Source organism: Spermophilus citellus (genome assembly GCF_964194105.1).
Source record: "Spermophilus citellus genome assembly, chromosome: 9".
NCBI lineage: Eukaryota > Metazoa > Chordata > Mammalia > Rodentia > Sciuridae > Spermophilus > Spermophilus citellus.
Window position 1 is genome coordinate 62,810,394 of NC_138191.1, and position 19,205 is coordinate 62,829,598.

The 19,205-nt window shown below is 38.1% G+C and overlaps 1 long non-coding RNA gene across 2 annotated transcripts in view; it reads left to right on the top strand.

The window, feature by feature from the left end:
- The window catches only part of LOC308655183, a 124,637-nt gene that overhangs the window by 20,387 nt on the left and 85,045 nt on the right, over nucleotides 1–19,205 (top strand). The window contains exon 2 of one of the 2 annotated variants that reach the window (XR_014023406.1): nucleotides 19,131–19,201. The exons of the other annotated variant lie outside the window; for it this stretch is intronic. This is a non-coding gene — a long non-coding RNA (uncharacterized lncRNA). The remainder of the gene's footprint in view (nucleotides 1–19,130; nucleotides 19,202–19,205) is intronic. 2 annotated transcript variants of the gene reach the window in all.

Sequence of the window (19,205 nt, forward strand, 5' to 3'; positions counted from 1 at the left end):
AAATTTTAAAAATTAATTAATTAAGAAGAAAAAAACCCCAAAGAGACGGTAAGCAAAACTGTTATCCCAGACACCCAAGAAATTTTTATTTGAGATACTTTTGTTTCTTCTATTCAAAAAACTTAACAAAATAACTATTTTAGATGAAAATTTTCCTTGAGGCTCTTATATATCTCCCTGTTTTTGAACAGGATATTGAAAGCACAACTTAACTTTCATTTGATGTTACAGGTTCAGACTAACAAGAGGGAGTAACAGGCTTTCTATGCAAATCCTGGTTCTGCCATGTAACAGCTGTGCACTTTGGGCAAGTCACTAAATCTCTCTGAACCTTGGATTACATTCAACCTGAGCTACTCATCACCATCTTATTGAAAATAAATGATGGAGAAAATCAGAGCATAAATTACACACTATTAAATATAGCCAGATTATTGCAAATTGAGTTTGAATTCAAAAGAGGAAGAGAGCTAATGCTTTTTTAAGAGATGATTGTGAAAGGAAAGTGAGGAACCTAGAGACAGGCTGGCGAGAAATGAAAGACGGAGTCCAGGCAGAGATACACAAGAGAGTTTGTCAGAGCTGACAAATAAAGGCTCATTTCTCCATACAGAAAGAGGCAAAACAGGCTTGGGGTTCAGGACATTTATGGGGTAGGCTTAGTGATTACAGCTCCTTGGGTCCTAATGCTTGTGGTTAAGGGTTGAGTTGGTATGAGAGAGTGGTGGGTCTTTTTCAGAAATGCCCTTGGGCGGGAAAGGGAAATTTTTCTTGCGATGGCAGCTGTCACTTAAGATGGCTGTCCAGATGCTAAGCAAGGACCTTACATTCCCCACCTTTTTTTGTTTGTTATTGGGCTCCTTAAGGCACAGGGGCATAGATCAATCTTCTGTAGCTTCTTTCTGCCTGAAAGGGGTGGCATCTGGACCCTTGTTAGGAGTGTGGGGTGTCATTGAGGCAAAGGTGATGGTCAGGAGATGCTGGGAAATTCTGACTCTGGATGGCTTAATTTGGGTCGGAGGTTGGAAGTTCTGTAACAGAAGCTGGTTTACAGTTTGGTGAGATAGAGATCCTTTGGATCTGGTCTTGAGTAAATCTAATGATGCAGGGGCCAAGCATTAGCAAAAGGCCTATGATAAGGACAGAGGTCAGGAAATGAAGTGCCCACTGGAGAAGGGGTTACTTAGCTGCCGTACTTCAGTTCCAATGGCAGTGGGAAGCTTTGAGACCTGAAGGAGATCAGAGACAAAGGGGACATTGGTAATTAAAGTTTTCTTGGTGGTAAGGAATCCACACTCCTTCCAAATAGCAGAGTGGGAGAGAATTATGTGGAAAGCATATTTAGAGTCAGTGTAGACATTGAGGGAGGCTCCCTCTGCCAAAGTGAAGGCTCTGATGAGGGCAACAAGTTAGCCTGCTGACTGGATGTATTATTGGGAAAGGGGGCCACTTCCACAACCAAGGTTAGAGACTATAGCATATCCTGCCTGAAGAAACGCCCTCCTGAAGGAAGGAGGAGCCATCTGTGAAACTTGTGTATGTTGCCTGGAGCAAGGGGCCTTCCTGTATGTGGGAGGGATGTGGAAGAAACTCCTCCAGAGTTTCAATGCATGAATGGGTAAGAGGAGAAGAGGTGGAAGAGTCCTGGGGGGGGGGGGGGAAGAGTAGCAGGGTTTAAAGGTGAGCATGTGTGGAATGTGAGACTGGGATCTTCCACCTGGGAAACCCAGATGACGCCCAAGTGTGGATGAAGAAAAAGAGCACCAGGTGAATGGAAGAAGGTGTGTGGTCATTGTCCTGGGCCCTCAGGCCAGGATCCCTAAGCAGCTCAAATTCCCCGAGGGGAGAGCAAAGCTGTTGGGAGAATGTGATGGAGTCAATGAAAGAAAAGTGGCGCAGGACTAATCACACACACACCTGGGATAAGAAGTGGGTTTATTGTCAGGGCCACTATGGGCTTGGGGACATTCATCAGCCCAGTGTCCCTCCTGATGGCATTTAGAACTAGGACCCAGAGGCTTGCGAGGCTTGGGACATGTGACCCATCTGAACACATTTAAAACAGGGTCTGGGCAGTCCCAAGGGACCTTCCACGGGCCAGTGGAACCAGGGACAGTTGCTAAGGCTGGACAGATGGCTTGAGCGAGCACCTGATATTTCTGCTTCCAGGCATTCTCATTTCTCCTTGGAGAAAGGTTATACATTATACATCTTAAAGGCCACCTCCAGAACCTCAGTTTGGAGAGTTAGGGGTCCCCTCTGGAAGTGCCTTGGTTGGATCTTAATATTGGAGAAACGCTGGGGGAAAAAGTAGGTCATTAGTAATTGTCTCCCTTCTGGAGTCTCAGGATCCAGATTATATTGTAACAAAGCCTTGGTCAGTGATCTAAAAATGCTGAAGCGTTTTTATTCTTATCTTGGATGATTTCTTGTAGCTTTTCATAATTGATAGGCTTATGGGATGCCTTTCTAAGTCCTGCCATGAGGCAAGTAATGAATTGGTTTCTACTAGTTCCTCGAGGTGAATTATAATCCCAATTGGGGTTCCAATCAGGGACTGCTTCAGGGTCAATCAGATGGGCAGGGGAGGTCTGATGTACCTCATCAGCATAATTTCTAGCTTGCTCCCAAACTTGCCTGCGCTCCTCAGGCAGGAGATTGTTAGACAAGATCATATGGACATCATGGAAGGTCAAATCATATGATTGGGTCAGATATTGAAACTCTTTGTTATATGTGGTGGGGCTTGAAATATAGGACCCAAGCCACTTTTCTATCTGTGAAAGATCTGACAAAGAGAAAGGCACATGAACCTGGATTATACCATCTACCGAGGCCATCTTGTGTAGAGGACACAGAGATGTGAGTTGGGCAGCCCAAAAGCATGTAACAGGAGGAGATGAGGGTGGAAAGGTATAGGGGACAGCTGCTGAGGTGGCTTCATCAGAAAGAGAATTGTGGTATGGTAAGGGCTCATCTGCTGGGTCAAAGGAGGAGAAGTCCTCGGTAGGATCTTCTGTCCCTAAGAGGACTTGTGTGGGAGAGCAAAAGTTGCAGAGAAAGGGCTTAGAATGTAGAGAGGAGAAAGTCTGAACATATGATCTCTTTCCACTTTCCTGAACACTCATGATAGTTAAAAAAATCCCTGATAATATTGGGATCTAGAGTGCTGTTAAGTGGCCATTCAGAGTCCAAAGGATATTGAGGCCAGATCTGATTGCACAAACGGATAAGTTCTTGGGGTTTTAGGTCAGAGAGAGAGAGAGAGAGAGAGAGAGAGAGAGAGAGAGAGAGAGAGAGAGAGAGAGAGAGAAACCTTAAGTTAACCAAGAGGCAGCCTAGAGGACTATGGGAGGAAATAGATGAAGAGCTGCCCATGGTGAGATGTAGGAGGTGAGTTTAGAGGTGGGGCATCCCCCATTCTCTAGCATCACCCAGTTGAGAGGATGGTTATGCTCAGGGGGTCATCTCCGCTGCTGGGTAAGTGTTGGGGGCAGGGTCCGTAAAGGCACTTGGGCGCCAGATCAGGACTACATAGGGGCAGAAGTCTGTAAAGATTAACTCAAGGCTGAGAGGTAGTCTCACCGGGAACAACTCCCAATCACCCTCAGTGGTTTTTCTCAAAACCCAGGACCATCTATATACCTGGTCAACAGTAAGGATCAGCTGTAGCTGTGAAAGCTGTGGCTGGGGTTGCCCCCCCCCTCATCACATAATAACACTGGGAGTATCAGACAATCAATTGTCACATCCTGAACCTGAAGGTTGGCCAGAGATAGGAGTTTACCTGGAATGTCCAGTGGTGGATGCAGAGAGGGCATTTGGCAGAATGGAGGGCCTGGTCCTACAGTGGAATTTGAACAGGGCCCAGTGACACTCAGTGACCCTCAAAGAGTGAAGTGGGCACACCAGGGAACCAGATCCTGGGTTTCAGCATCCATGAAAGGAGAGCAAGTAACCAGGAGACAGGTGAGCGAGAAATCAAGGACAGAGACCAGGCAGAGATACACACTGGAGTTTGTTTGTCAGAGCTGACAAATAAAGGCCATCTCTCCATAGACTTAGAGAGGCAAATATAGGCTTGGGTTTTGGGACTTTTATTGGGTAGGCTCAGGGATTAGATCTGGGTGGGTCCTAATGCTGGTGGTTAAGAGTTGGATTGGTATGAGGGAGTGGTGAGCCTTTCTCAGAAATGCCCTTAGGTGGGAAAGGAAAATTTTTCTTAAAATGGCGGCTGTCACTTAAGATGGCCATCTAGATGCTAAGCAAGGACCTTACAGATTGTGTGCCAGGTATTTCACATGTTTTCTCTCTTTTAGTATTCGTGATGACCTTTAGTATCATAAATATTATTCTCATTATTTTTATTGGTTGTTATTCTCCTTTTGCATTGAGATTTTTTAAAATATTTTCTTAGTTAAAGATGAACAAAATTTTTATTTTAAATAACTTTATTTTATTTATTTATTTTTGCGTGGGGTAAGGATCGAATCCAGTGCCTCATACATGCTAGGCAAGCGCTCTACCGCCAAGCCACAATCCCAGCCTCTGCCTTGAGATATTAAAGCTCGGAGAAGTTAAATAATTTACTCTTTGTGAATGATGATGAGAGAGTGAAAATTAAGTGGGTCATTTTTTGAAGAGTAAATTAAGGTCCAGAAGGATTTCTGAAATTTGCTAAGGTCACATATTATGATTTAGACATATCTAAACTACGATATAGATATATCTTTTTCACGGTCATTAAATTTTTTTGCTTTAGTTTTGGTATCAAACAAAGAAGTATATGACTGGATATTTCTTAATATTATAGAATTAGTATAAATTTCAAAAGCATGATAGTGATATGTGTGTATTTTTTTTAAAGAGTCTTTTCTTCCAGAAAACACTTTGTGGAATACTTAAGAATGAATAGTTATGATGCCAGGAATTTGTTTTAAAATTACAAGGGGGTAAGGTTTTAGGGTATAGATGTGGTATAGTATGAATCAATAACTTTTGAAGCTAGGTGATGAGATGGATTCTAAGTCTTCTTGATCCCAAAGCCAATGTACTGTGATCAGATGGGAGACTCACACCCCACTAATGACAATGTTGTATTTCTGTGTTTTCTCTGAATGAAGCAATTTTTGAAAACCACTTATTATGATATACTCTTCCTGTCTTCTACACTTGAGTGTTTGTTTCCCTTTTGGGTAGCACTCTGTAGTAGGTCAGGCTGCTCTCAGTGCTGTCAGTCCTAATTCATGCGATTCCTCCTTTACTTTGCAGATGATATTTATACTCCCTGCTGAAGTTTCTGAGTTGCTGTTGATGTTCTGTGGCTTAGTTGTGAGACTGGAAGTGATTCCACTCTCCTACTTGCTACCTGTGGGAGTACCGCTAGAGACGACCAACTGCCATTGCCCCATACAGAAATATCTTCTACTGAGCTTTATATTGGTTCTCAGATCTGTATTTGAAATTGCCTGCTCACCCAAAGTGCATTCATCATGAAACTGTTGAAGGTTAAGTTTCAGGGCCCACCACCTGTCTGTCTGGGCTGCTTCCAAGAACCCAGCTACATGGTTAATGAATATTGTGAATTCAAAGTGTGTTAGTGTAGTCCCTGCCAACAGAACCTGAATTGTCTTGAAATCTTGTGGCTGCTATATGATAAAAACATTATATTTTCAAATTTGGTAACAGTCCTAAAACACAGGAAAAATATGCCATGAATAGTAAATATCATGTTATTATTCTGAATTTTGGGATGTTTGTGGTATTTATCAGTTTTTTAAAAATTATAATTTCTTGTGATTGCATTTGTCCTCCTACCTGAATATTTGTTTTTGAATCTAATTGTTTATATTCATAATTTTGTGTTCTTTTTCTTAAAAGGATATCCCAAATTTTATTAGCTTCCACTGTGGTAAAACCTGGATGCACTGTTGTACCCAACCTGCTCTCTTGAACACCATATGCTGATTGAACTGATTTGTTTTCTTGCAGCGAGTTCATAGAGCTCCCACAAGGCTTTCTAGTTCTTTTTTTCTGATTTGGAAGAAAGGGGGACTCACCCTGAAAAGTTAGCTCAGGTTTTTATCCCAGTGGAGCCAGACAGTAGTATACTAGTATTCTCTTGCTTCCACTTATCTTGAAGGCAGGGGGTTGTATTTTCACAGCTTTTACCTCACTTCTAAAGCATGTGATCAGGACTAAGCCACAAAACCGGCTCCTAAGTGTGCTATGCACACTCACATGCCCAGTGACGCTAGTTCCCTGGCAGAGTGGAGCACGTGTTCTGCCATCTTAATGAGATTTATGGTGTCTCTTCTCTAAGCCTTCCCCTTAGCAGAGGCCATCTGTGTGTGCTCTTCAGACTCCAGCCTCCCATTGGCAGAAGCCTGGCTATTCTGTCATGGTCCTTAATACCAGATGCACAAGTGACTTTCAGGAAACTTGGAATCCGTGATGGTTCCTACCAGGGCACAGGTGCATTCACCCACAAACTCTCACAGTCTGAGTCACGTTATACTATTGCTGGACTTCCCTCAGTGCCAAGTAGACTTTGGGTAGAGTAGCTAACTATATTTTCCAAGTTGAAAATTAAGAAAAACATTAGGAAATTTTTGTGTTAAGAGGTGGGGGATGTTATTAGAAATAATTAAAATCTGAAGTGTCCTAAAAAATCTGGAAAACATACTGAAGAGCAGTGTGCTGGTGACCTCAGGTTGCTATGCACTTTAGATTTATCCAGCTGGTCCTCACACTTCATCTCTTCCCTTGCTGTTGGATGAGCCATGATCATTTCTTGCAAACGTCTAGGAACCACTTTTTTATAGTACAGAGAGTGGTCTTGACAGTGACTCTGGAGCCAGGTTGTTTGGAAGGAAATCTCAAATCTTCCACACAAGAGCTGTGTAACCTTGAGCAAGTTACTTAAGCTTTTTGCTCTTTAGTTTCCTCACTTGGAATTGGCTGCTAATAATAGTACCTACCTCTTGAGGTCTTAATGAGGATGCAGTGAAATAAAAATGTTTAAAACAATGCCTCAAAAATACTAGTTGTTCAATAAGTATTTGTTATTGTCATTCTCTTTTTCATTTGTTTTTTTTTCAGATATGCTAAAGAACTTGAAAATCAGACAATCAAGCTTATTTGAACTCTAAATAAGGCAAAATTAAATAATCTTTGAATGCCCAACCAAAAAGCCTGTTAGGAAAGTGTTTGAGCATTAGTGCAGTTGTCTCATTCAAGCAAGAAAAAGCTTTAATGAGGCATCATTCTGTTCAGAAGAGAATGCTTACCCGACCTGCTTCCTCTTCATAACAGTCTTGACTCCCATTATTAGTCTAGGCATAATTTTAATGTTATAAAAAGTATTTTTTAATTCAACTTTTATAATGATGACAAAAAGATGAAAATAGCTTAGCCTGAAATATAGGCATATAACTTACAAGTAGCTATATTAAACATAATCTTGCTCAGAATACATTTTAAATAATGTTCTAAGATGCACACGTGGCAAACGCTGTATCCCAGCGACTTAGGAGGCTGAGGCAAAAGGATCACAAGTTTGAGGCCAACCTCAGCAACTTTGCAAGACTCTGTTTTAAATTAAAAACTAAAAAGGGTATGTAATGTAGCTCAGTGGTAGAGCACCCCTGGGTTCAGTCCCCAGTATCTATCAATCAATCAATCAGTCAGTCAATCAATCAGGTTCTATCTGGTTCAATGCTGATCTCTAATATTCTTTGTCTAGGAACTGGGACACCCCCAGTCAGTAGTAGATAAAGGAAATGTCTCTGTCCTCTGTCAGTTTAAGTCCTCTTCTTTCATCATCATGGTTTTCAAAAGTTTCTGTAGTTCTGTTTTTGTAATTCCAGCTCTCCTTCCTCCTTGTTTGTACACAGCAGACCCATATCATGCTGAAACTTTCAGGGAGTGATTGGCCTTGGACTAATTCTGAAACTATTTTCTTTCTCTGAGATGAAAATGAGTAGCGATTATGATACCCAGCACATAACAGTCTCTCAAAAATATTCATTAGATGAATGCATGATGGCTTTGGTTCTCAGTGTGAAGGAAATAATGCACACAGCCTAGAACTTCCTGCAAATTGCACAGTATCATTGACCTTAAATGACTGGGTTTCCTGTGATACACTATCAAACATTGTCCTGACTTTTCCAGCCAGGGCTCGTATTGTTTGATGCATACACATAACCATTATACACAAAGCCATATATATATGAACTGTGTGACCCTTGTTCTGGTAGGTCAGAGGTCTTTTTTGCTTGGTTCAACTGGATAAGTAACATTGTTAGATAACAGACTGCAGATAAGAGAGCAGCTACTGGAGTTGTTGAACATATAAAAATCTATTCAAGTTGAATTTCCTATTTTACCTGAAATTTCAAACTCTTTATCTTTTTTAGGTTACTTTTGTCTCTCAAAACGTTAAGTTCACAAGCATCAAATGCACAAATAGTGATGTTTTTATTAAGTTTTCTCTACGAAAGAGTACAATATGCTTCCAAACATCTGATAAAGAAAAAGAAAATGGAGCAGTTAAGCAATAAGTGACCTAAAGTCAGGACTAAATTCAAAACTAGCTTCAAGTTTGCCTTAAGTGAAAAAATTTAAAATTTAGTTGCTCCATCTAGTGGTGAACCGTTATATGATTTTAGTAGAGATGAGAGTTTTTCACACTGAAGATTTGATTCAAATTTTGTTCTTGTAAATAGAAAAAAATACTTAATAGACTTACTATCTTATTGTACCAATTAAATTAATAGAAAATTACTCCGATGTAAAAAGAAAACAGCAGTACTTCATATAAATATACTTAAGAACTTGTCTGTAACCAACTCAAATTTAAAATAATTGTTTCTCACTCAGTATAAGTATCAACATTGATATCTTATCTATACCTAATGTATATCTATATATTCCTGAGTGCATAGGGAAGTTTAGACTTAATCTGAATTACTATAGGAGATAAATGCTACAAAAAAAGATCAGAACTTCTGCAGTTTAAAGCATAGTTTCTTTTATTTCTTTTACTCAGAACTTATTAAGGCCTGAAAAATGTTCTGAGATATATGCAAAGTAACAACCTTGTCAGAAAATATTTAGAAATCAAGATTATATGTTTACCTAAATGTAACAAATTAGTGTGGTTAACTATGGGCTCTAGGTCAGGCTACTTGAGCTCAAATTCTAGAAAAATACCTTTTAGCTCTGTATCCTTTGTATCTTGTTTGTTTTTTCATCTCTGAAATGAAAATAAATGTCTGTTTCATGGAACTGTGAAGTAAAATTAGATGCCGCACGGAAAACACTTGGATTGACACAGAATAAATACTCAAAATATTTTTCCTAGTGCTATTACTGACTTCATGTATTTGTATATTTTTTGTGTTAATTTGGTGTATAATTGAATTATGTCAAGTAGTCAGGTATCAGTTGGGAAAGTCTTTGGGAATCTCTCTTGTTTCCCTGATTCAGGGAAGTGTTCTGACTCTGGAGGGACTCTTTATTAAATTTTTGTTGTTGTTGTTGTTACCAAGAATTGAGCCCAGGAATTCTCTACCGCTGAGCTATATTCCCAGCCCTTATTTTTAGTTTCTATTTTGAGACAAGGTTTTGTTAAATTGCTGAGGGCCTCACTAGGTTTCTGAGGCTGGCCTCAAACTTCCAATCCTCCTGCCTCAGCCTCCCTAGTTGCTGGGATTACCGGCGCGCACCACTGTGCCCAGCTATTGCAATATCTTAAGTGTAACTATAACCCAAATTCCAATCTACAACATTTCTTATATGATCTCCAAATTTGCCTTTTTTTCCAGGAAGTTTACCATTCAAGCAGAAAGAAGACATGATGTGCTTGCTCCTGAGCATGTCCCAAATCTGTTTATTTCCTCCTTAGAACTTATAACCATGTTTTGGCTTGAGTCTTTTCTGATAACAAAGATTGACCAGAAGCACAGAGCCCATGAATCTTCTTGCGTCTGTATTCCAGAGTAGTACACTAGGTTGATCATGTAAGGCTACATTTTTTCATAGTCCTTGGAGAGGTTTCTGCCATGAAAATACCTTTAATTTTTCCAGTATCAAATTGCAGATTTCCTTAAAGGTATCTGAGAGCGCTTAAAAGCATGAACTGTAGAGCCATAGTAACTAAATCTTAGCGCCACAAGTTAATAGTTGAATAATAATGGGTAGATATTGACCTCTGTGAGCCCTTGTTTATTATTGATAAAAAAATGAACTCATTTCAAAAATCATTCTTAAAATTTAATGAATTAATATGTGTAAAGCACTCAGAAGAGTGTCTGGTATGTAGTGAGTATTATGTAAAGGTTAGTTGTTTTAGAATTATTATATGTGAATGCATGAAATATATCCAAATTCAACACAATTTAAGGAAGAGGCTTTTATTCTTTGATCTTTTTGATGACATTTTTCTATATACCCTCTTATAGATTCTGGTCTTGAATTTTATTTGCTTCTTCTCAGTCTTACTTCAATTTTTCTTCTTTGATGGTATCACCCACTTCAGAGACTTTTCTCTTGTTAATACAGTTTCCTCTTACCCTTTCACTTCTTACCAAAGAATTCCTCAGGGACATGAACTATGTTTATTTATGTTCTTATGCCTTACATAGAGATAGAACCACATAGATACTCAATAGACACGCAAGAAGAAAATATACAGAAAAACCAGATGCATTTGCACCTGAAGGTTGCTATTGCCTCAGAAAAAAATACTTACAATTATAATAATTATTTTCATTTATTTAGCAGTTGTTCAATGTCAGGCAGTGTACTAAGAGTTTTATGTAGCATGATTTCATTTAATGGCATCCATAATTTTTGAGGGGCAAATCCTATTAGTTTCTTTTTAAATTGACAGATAAACATCATATATGTTTATCATGTATAATATGTTGCTTTGAAATATATATATATATATATATATATATATATATATATACACACATATACACACACATTGTGGAATAGCTAGATCAAGTTGATTGACATGTACAATACTTAATGCATTTATCACTTTTTTGTGATAAGAACACTTAAAATTTCTTAGTAATTTTCATGAAATAATACATTGCTATTAATTATTGTCACCATGTTGTACAAGAGATATTGTGAAATTATTCCTTCTATCTAGCTGAAATTCTGTGTCCTTAGACTAACCATTTCCCAAGCCTCTCATTCCCCAACCCTCAGTTCTTGGTAACCCCCATTCTACTCTCTATTTTTAGGAGCTAAACTTTTTTAGGTTCCACATATGGGTGAAATTTTGTGATATTTGTCCCTATGTGCCTGGCTTATTTCACTTAATATAATATTAGAATGTTATGTTGTCAGAACATTCTATTGTCAGAAATTATAGGATTATCTTATTTTTTTGTTTAAGTCATTTTTCTATTTTAATTATTTATTCTAATTTCTTGTATATGACAGCAGAATGCATTACAATTCCTATTACACATATAGAGGACAATTGTTCATATTTCTGGTTGTATACAAAGTATATTCACACCATTCATGTCTTCATACATGTACTTAGGGTAATGATATCCACTTCATTCCACAATATTTTCTACACCCTTATCCCCTCCCTACCACTCCCTCCCCTTTGCCCTATCTAGAGTTCTTCTAATCTTACCATGCTGCCCCTCCCAACCTCACTATGAATAAGCCTCTTTTTAAAAAAATATTTATTTATTTATTTTTAGTTTTCTGCGGACACAACATCTTTTTATGTGGTGCTGAGGATCGAACCCAGGCCGCACGCATGCCAGGCAAGCACGCTACCGCTTGAGCCACATCTCCAGCCCTGAATAAGCCTCTTTATATCAAAGAAAACATTTGGCATTCAGTTTTTTGGGATTGGCTAAGTTCACTTAGCATTATATTATCCAATTCCATCAATTTACCTGCAAATGCCATGATTTTATTCTCTTTTATTGCAGAGTAATATTCTATTATGTTTATATATCACATTTTCTTTATCCATTGGTCTACTGAAGGGCATCTAGGTTGGTTCCACAGTTTAGCTGTTGTGAATTGTGCTGCAATAAACATTGATGTGGCTGTGTCCCTATAGTATGCTGTTTTTATGTCCTTTGGATACAGACCAAGGAGTGGGATAGCTGGGTCAAAAGGTGGCTCCATTCCCAGTTTTCCAAGGAATCTCCATATTCCTTTCTTTTTTTTTTTTAAACACTTTCTTTTTTTTTAAAATTTTTTTTTAGTGAGAGAGAGAGGGGGGGGGAGAGAGAGAGAGAGAGAATTTTAATGTTTATTTTTAGATTTTGGCGGACACAACATCTTTGTTGGTATGTGGTGCCGAGGATCGAACCCGGGCCACACGCATGCCAGGCGAGCGCTCTACCGCTTGAGCCACATCCCCAGCCCCTCCATATTCCTTTCTATATTGGCTGCACCATTTTGCAGTCCCACCAGCAATGTATGAGTGTGCCTTTTTCCCCACCTTCTCGCCTACAGTTATTGTTGTTTGTATTCTTAATAGCTGCCATTCTGACTGGAGTGAGATGAAATCTTAGAGTAGTTTTGATTTGCATTTCTCTAACTGCTAGAGATGTTGAACATTTTTTTCCTAGATCTGTTGATTGATTGTATTTCACCTTCTGAGAAGGGTCTGTTCAGTCCCTTGGCCCATTTATCGATTGAGTTATTTTATTTATTTGTTTGTTTGTGTTTTTTTTGGTGTTTAGCTTTTTGAGTTCTTTATATACCCTAGAGATTAGTGCTTCATCTGATGTGCCAGTGGTAAAAATTTGCCTCCAAGATGTAGGCTCTCTATTCACCTCACTGATTGTTTCTTTTTTTGAGAAGAAGCTTTTCAGGTTGAATCCATCCCATTTATTGATTCTTGATTTTAATTCTTGTACTATAGGAGTCTTATTAAGGAAGCTGGGGCCTAATCTGACATGATAGAGATTTGGGGCCTACTTTTTCTTCTATTAGATGCAGGGTCTCTGGTTTAATTCCTAGGTCTTGGATCCACTTTGAGTTGAGTTTTGTGCATGGTGAGAGATAGGGATTTAATTTCATTTTGTTGCATATTGATTTCCAGTTTTCCCAGAGCCATTTGTTGAAGAGGCTATCTTTTCTCCAGTGTATATTTTTGGCACCTTTGTCTAATATAATATAACTTTAATTATGTGGGTTAGTCTCTGTGTCCTCTTTTCTGTACCATTGGTCTACCAGTTTGTTTTGGTGCCAATACCATGCCATACCATACCATACTCTTGCTCTGTAGTATAGTTTAAGGTCTGGTATAGTGATGCCACCTGCTTCACTCTTCTTGCTAAGGATTGCTTTAGCTATTCTGGGCCTCTTATTTTTCTAGATGAATTTCATGACTGCTTTTTCTATTTCTATGAGGAATGCCAGGGATTTTGATCAGAATTGCATTAAATCTGTATAATGCTTTTGGTGGTATGGTCATTTTGAAAATATTAATTCTGCCTATCCAAGAGCAAGGGAAATCTTTCCATCTTGTAAGATCTTCTTTATTTTTTCTTTACCATTCTGTAGTTTTCATTGTAGAGTTCTTTCCCCTCTTTTCTTAGGTTGATTTTCAAGTATTCTAATTTTTTTTGAGGCTATTGTAAATGGGTAGTTTTCTTTTAAGAGGATTTTTAACTGGTATACAGAAATGCTTTTGATTTATGGGTGTTGATTGTGTATCCTGCTACTTTGCTGAATTAATTTACTAGTTCTAGAACTTTTCTGGTAGAATTTTTTTGGGTCTTCTAGGTATAGAATCATATCATTGGCAAGTAGTGGTAATTTGAGTTCTTTTTTTTTTTTTATCTGTATGCCTTTAATTTCTTTTGTCTGTTTAATTGTTTTGGCAAGTGTTTCAAGAACTGTCTTAAATAGAAGTGGTGAAAGAGGGCATCTCTGTCTTGTTCCAGTTTTTAGAGGGAATGCCTTCAATTTTTCTGCATTTAGAATGATGTTGGCCTGGGGCTTAGCATAGAAAGCTTTTACAATGTTGAGATATGTTCCTGTTATCCCTAGTTTTTCTAGTGTTTTGAACATGAAGGTGTGCAAAATTTTGTTGAATGCTTTTTCTGCATCTATTGAAATGATTATATGGTTCTTATCTTTAAGTCTATTGATATGATGAATTACATTTATTGATTTCTGTATGTTGAACCAACCTTGCATCCCTGGAATGAACCCCACTTGATCATGGTGCACTATCGTTTTGATATATTTTTGTATTCAATTTACCAGAATTTTATTGAGAAATTTTTGCATTTATGTTCATTAGAGATATTGGTCTGAAGTTTTCTTTCTTTGATGTCTTTGCCTGGTTTTGGAATCAGGGTGATATTTGCCTCATACAGTGAGTTTGAAAGTGCTCCCTTTTTTTCTGTTTCCTGAAATAAATCGAGGAGGTTGATAATAGTTCTTCGTTAAAGGTCCTGTAGAACTCGGCTGTATATTCATCTGGTCTTGGGATTTTCTTGGTTGGTAGGCTTCTGATGGTGTCTTCTATTTAATCACTTGAAATTGATCTGTTTAAATTGTGTATATCATCCTGATTCAGTTTGGGAGAAGCATATGACTCTAGAAATTTGTCAATGCCTTTGATATTTTTTATTTTATTGGAGTACAATTTTCAAAATAATTTTGAATTATCTTCTCTATTTCTATAGTGTCTGTTGTGATATTTCCTTTTTAATGATGTATGTTCATAATTTGAGTTTTCTCTCTCCTTCTCTTCATTAGCATGGCTAAGTGTTTGTCAATTTTACTTTTTTAAAGAACCAACTTTTTGTTCTGTCAATTTTTTCAATTGTTTCTTTTGTTTCAATTTCATTGATTTTAACTCTGATTTTAATTATTTCCTGTATTTTACTGCTTTGGGGGTTGATTTGTTCTTCTTTTTATTGGACTTTTAGATGTAATGTTAAGTCGTTTATTTGTTGACTTTTTCTTCCTTTAAGAAATGAACTCCATGCAATGTTTGTACTGCCTTCATAATGTCCCAGAGATTTCGATATGTTGTATCTGTATTCTCATTCTCTTCTAAGAATTTTTAAATCTCATCCTTGATGTGTTTTGCAACCCATTGTTTATTCAGTGGCATATTATTAGTCTCCAGGTGTTGGAGTAGCTTTTATTTTTTATTTTATCATTGATTTCTAATCTCATTCCATTAGGATAGAATACAGGGTAGTATCTCTACTTTTTTACATTTGCAAAGAGTTGCTTTGTGGCATAATATATGGTCTGTTTTAGAGAAGGATCCATGTCCTGCTGAGAAAAACATGTATGCATTCATTGAAGGATGAAATATTCTATATATGTCAGTTAAGTCTAAGTTATCGATTTGTATTATTGAGTTCTATAGTTTCTTTGTTCAGCTTTTGTTGGAAGAGCTATCCATTGGTGAAAGAAGTGTGTTAAAGTTACCCAGAATTATTGTATTGTGGTCTATTTGACTCTTGAACTTGAGAAGAGTTTGTTTGATGAACGTAGATGCTCCATTTGCGGGGGGGGGGCATATAAATTTATTATTGTTATGTCTTGTTGATTAATGGTTTCCTTAAGCAGTATGAAATGTTCTTCTTTATCACTTTTGATTAACTTTGGCTTGAAGTCTACTTTATTTGATATGAGGATGAAAACCCTTGCTTGCTTCTACAGTCCATATGAGTGGTATGATTTTTTCCAACCTTTCACCTTCAGTCTGTGGTTGTCTTTTTCTTTGAGATGAATCTCTTGGAGGCAGCATATTGTTGGGTCTTTTTTTTTTTTAAATCCAATCTGCCAGTCTGTCTTTTGATTGGTGAGTTTAGGCCATTCAGGGTTATTATTGAGACATGATTTGTATTCCCAGCCATTTTTGCTTATTTTTTGGTGTTTAACTTGACTTGGTTTCTTTTTCAATTAGTTTTTCCTTTAGTGTAGTATCATCCTTTGCTGATTTTCTTTTTTTTTTTTAAAGAGAGAGTGAGAGAGGAGAGAGAGAGAGAGAGAGAGAGAGAGAGAGAGAGAGAGAGAGAGAGAGAGAATTTTTAATATTTAGTTCTCGGCGGACACAACATCTTTGTTGGTATGTGGTGCTGAGGATCGAACCCGGGCCGCACGCATGCCAAGGGAGCGCGCTACCGCTTAAGCCACATCCCCAGCCCCCTTTGCTGATTTTCAATTCCTCTTCATGGAATATTTTGCTGAGGATGTTCTGAAGTGCTGGCTTTGGGTTGCAAATTCTTTTAACTTTTGTTTATCATGGAAGGTTTTTATTTCAACATAAAATCTAAAGCTTAATTTTGCTGGATATAAGATTTTTTTGTTGGCATCCATTTTCTTTCAGAGTTTGATATATGTTGTTTCAGGATCTTCTAGCTTTCAAGGTCTGGATTGAAAAATCTGCACACATTCTAGTTGGTTTCCTTCTATATGTAATCTGACTCCTTTCGTTCATGGCTTTTAATATTTTCTCTTTATTCTGTATGTTAGGCATTTTCATTATAATGTGCCTTGGATCTATTGTGATTTTGTACATTGGTGTTCTGTAAGCTTCTTAAATTTTGTTTTCCAATTCATTCTTCATGTTTGGGAAGTTTTCTGTTATTATTTCATTGAATAGATTGTTCTTTCCTTTGGTTTGGAACTCTATTTCTTCCTCTATCCCTATATCTCTTAAATTTGGTCTTTTTATGCTATCCCATATTTCTTGAACATTCTGCTCATGGTTTCTTACCATTGGCTGTCTATATTCTTTTCAAGATTTTATATTTTGTCTTCATTGTCTGAGGTTTTGTCTTCCAAGTGGTTTAATCTGTTGGTGATGCTTTCAATTGAACTTTTAATTTGGAGTTTATTGTTTCTTTCATTTCAAGGATTTCTGTTTGTTTAGTTTTTTTTTTTAGAACCTCTACCTCCCTATTGAAGTAATCTGTTGCTTCCTGTATTTGTTTTTGTAGCTTTTGTCAAAATGATTTTTGTAGCCTGTAGTTGCTCTCTTATATCATCCTTTAATTCATAGAGCATTTTAATCATGTACATCTGAACTCCTTCTCTGTAATATCTTCTGCTGTGCTGGCCATGAATTCTAATAATGTTGGTATCTTGATATGTTTGGGTCACTTTCTTCCCTTGTCTTTCCATATTGTTTATGTGTCTTCCCTTCTAGCACTGTGGATACAAGGCATTACCATTTTTTTTTTTTACCCTAGAGGCTTATAGTGCCAGTGTTGGGATTCAATACCTCTCCTTTGAGGTGAAGGACAATGTTATCAGATTCCAACATAAACAGTATACACCCTAAAAACAAATGTTTGCTATTAAGATGCTTATAGTTTGGTCACAATGTATAGAAATGGTGAATTCAATTATTATCTACGATATACTCAGTAGGTTTGTAAAAGTGCTTACAGTTTCTGATGTTGGACAAAGAACTGGGGGTGAGGAGTAGGATGATATGCTGAGGAGGTAGGAGATGAAGATAAAGAGTTGTTATGTCCTAGGAAGTGTGAAAGAAAAATCTAAAGAAGAAAATTAATAATGAGAGAAGGGAGAGGAAGTAATTTTGGGTAGACAAGTGAGTGGGAAGACAGTAGATACATAAAACAAACACACATATAAAGAAAAATTAAAAATGTTAAAATAGTAGAAATTGGTGGGATAAAAGAAAAAATATATACAACACAGCTGTACTATACTATTCAGATGTCCCAGTTCTCAAAATCCTAATTCATGCAAAGTACTTGGTTTCACATATGTTGGGGATGTGAAGGCAGGAAAATAGAGAGGGGGAGAAAAAAAATCTTAAAGAAACAGGATTGTTTTGGTTGGAAATCAGTATTTTTCATGCTTCCCTTCTCATCCAATAGGGGAGGTCGTCTGTTGTTAGTTGGTATCCCCGCCCTCAGGATGGTGAAGGTAACCAGGGTGTCACTGTCCTGGAGTTGGAGCTGCTGGGGAGAGGGGCGAGTTAGAAACTGGGTACCTAAACAGCTGGAGTTCCAACCTGGGAGTTGCCCCCACTGAAGATGGTGATGAAGGTGACCCAAGATGGAGGCACCTGCTTTCAGCAGTGGGCTGTCAGGTCATATGGGGGGAGCTGAGCCATGGTATTGGATGATAAGTTCAGAGATGAGCTCTGTGGCATGTAGTGTGTGGCTGTCAGCTGACTTCAGAGCCTGTGTGAAGTTCCTGGGTGCAGGCAGGCTACTGTATCTCTGCTGCTGCAGAGTCCCAAGATGGTGGTGACCAGGGGAGCCCCATGTTGATAGATGGGATCCACATGAAAGTGGCAGCCAGAGTTCCTATCTGTGAGAAGCAGCCGGGTGTCCTGCATGGGAGTGGCCTCGGTGATTTCCGCTCGGTGGGTGGCTGAAAGTTCTGTGCAGGTGTTGATGGTGCCCGCTTGGGTACCCAGTAGTCCTGCGTGGGTGAGTAATTGGGAGACCTACTCTGATGCAGAGACCTAGAGCCCTGGACAGGCCTGGTGGCTGGGATTCCTGTGCAGGAGCAGGAATATCGCTTACAGAGAAGTAGTATTCTCACTATTTGAGTCCCTGGTCATGGAGTAACACAGAATGCTGCCTCCCTCTGGCCTGCCATCTTGGATCCTCCAGATTTTCTTATTTTTAAAGGCTCAATTGTCCCTTGTGTATATCCACTACATTATCTTTATCCATTCATCCATTGATTGATACTTGATTTGATTCTATATCTTATCTTAGCTATTGTGAATAATGCTGCAACTAACATAGCATTCTAGTTATCTCTTTAACACACAGATTTCATTCCTTTGAATGAAATATATCCAGTAGTGGGATTGCTAGATTCCTTTTCATTTAACTTATGAATTAGGAAATTGAATTTAGAAAATATAAATTACTGGTCCCTGTAGGTACTCCCTCTTCTCCTTTTTGCCTTTTTAACCTTTCCTTTTATGTACAGATTTTTTTTTCTAGTACTGGGGATTGAAGCCAGGGCCTTCCACATGCTAGGCAAGCACTCTACCTGAGTTATATTATAATTATGCATAATACTGGGATTCATTATGCCATATTTTCATGCACATTCAAGTTAGCACTTCTAATACCAAGGTTTCTTTCTCTTGAAAGATTCCCCTATTGGAATTGGACAGCTCCTTTATCTCTACAGAGGGCTACATTTCCAGGTCTGACTCCTGAAGGCAA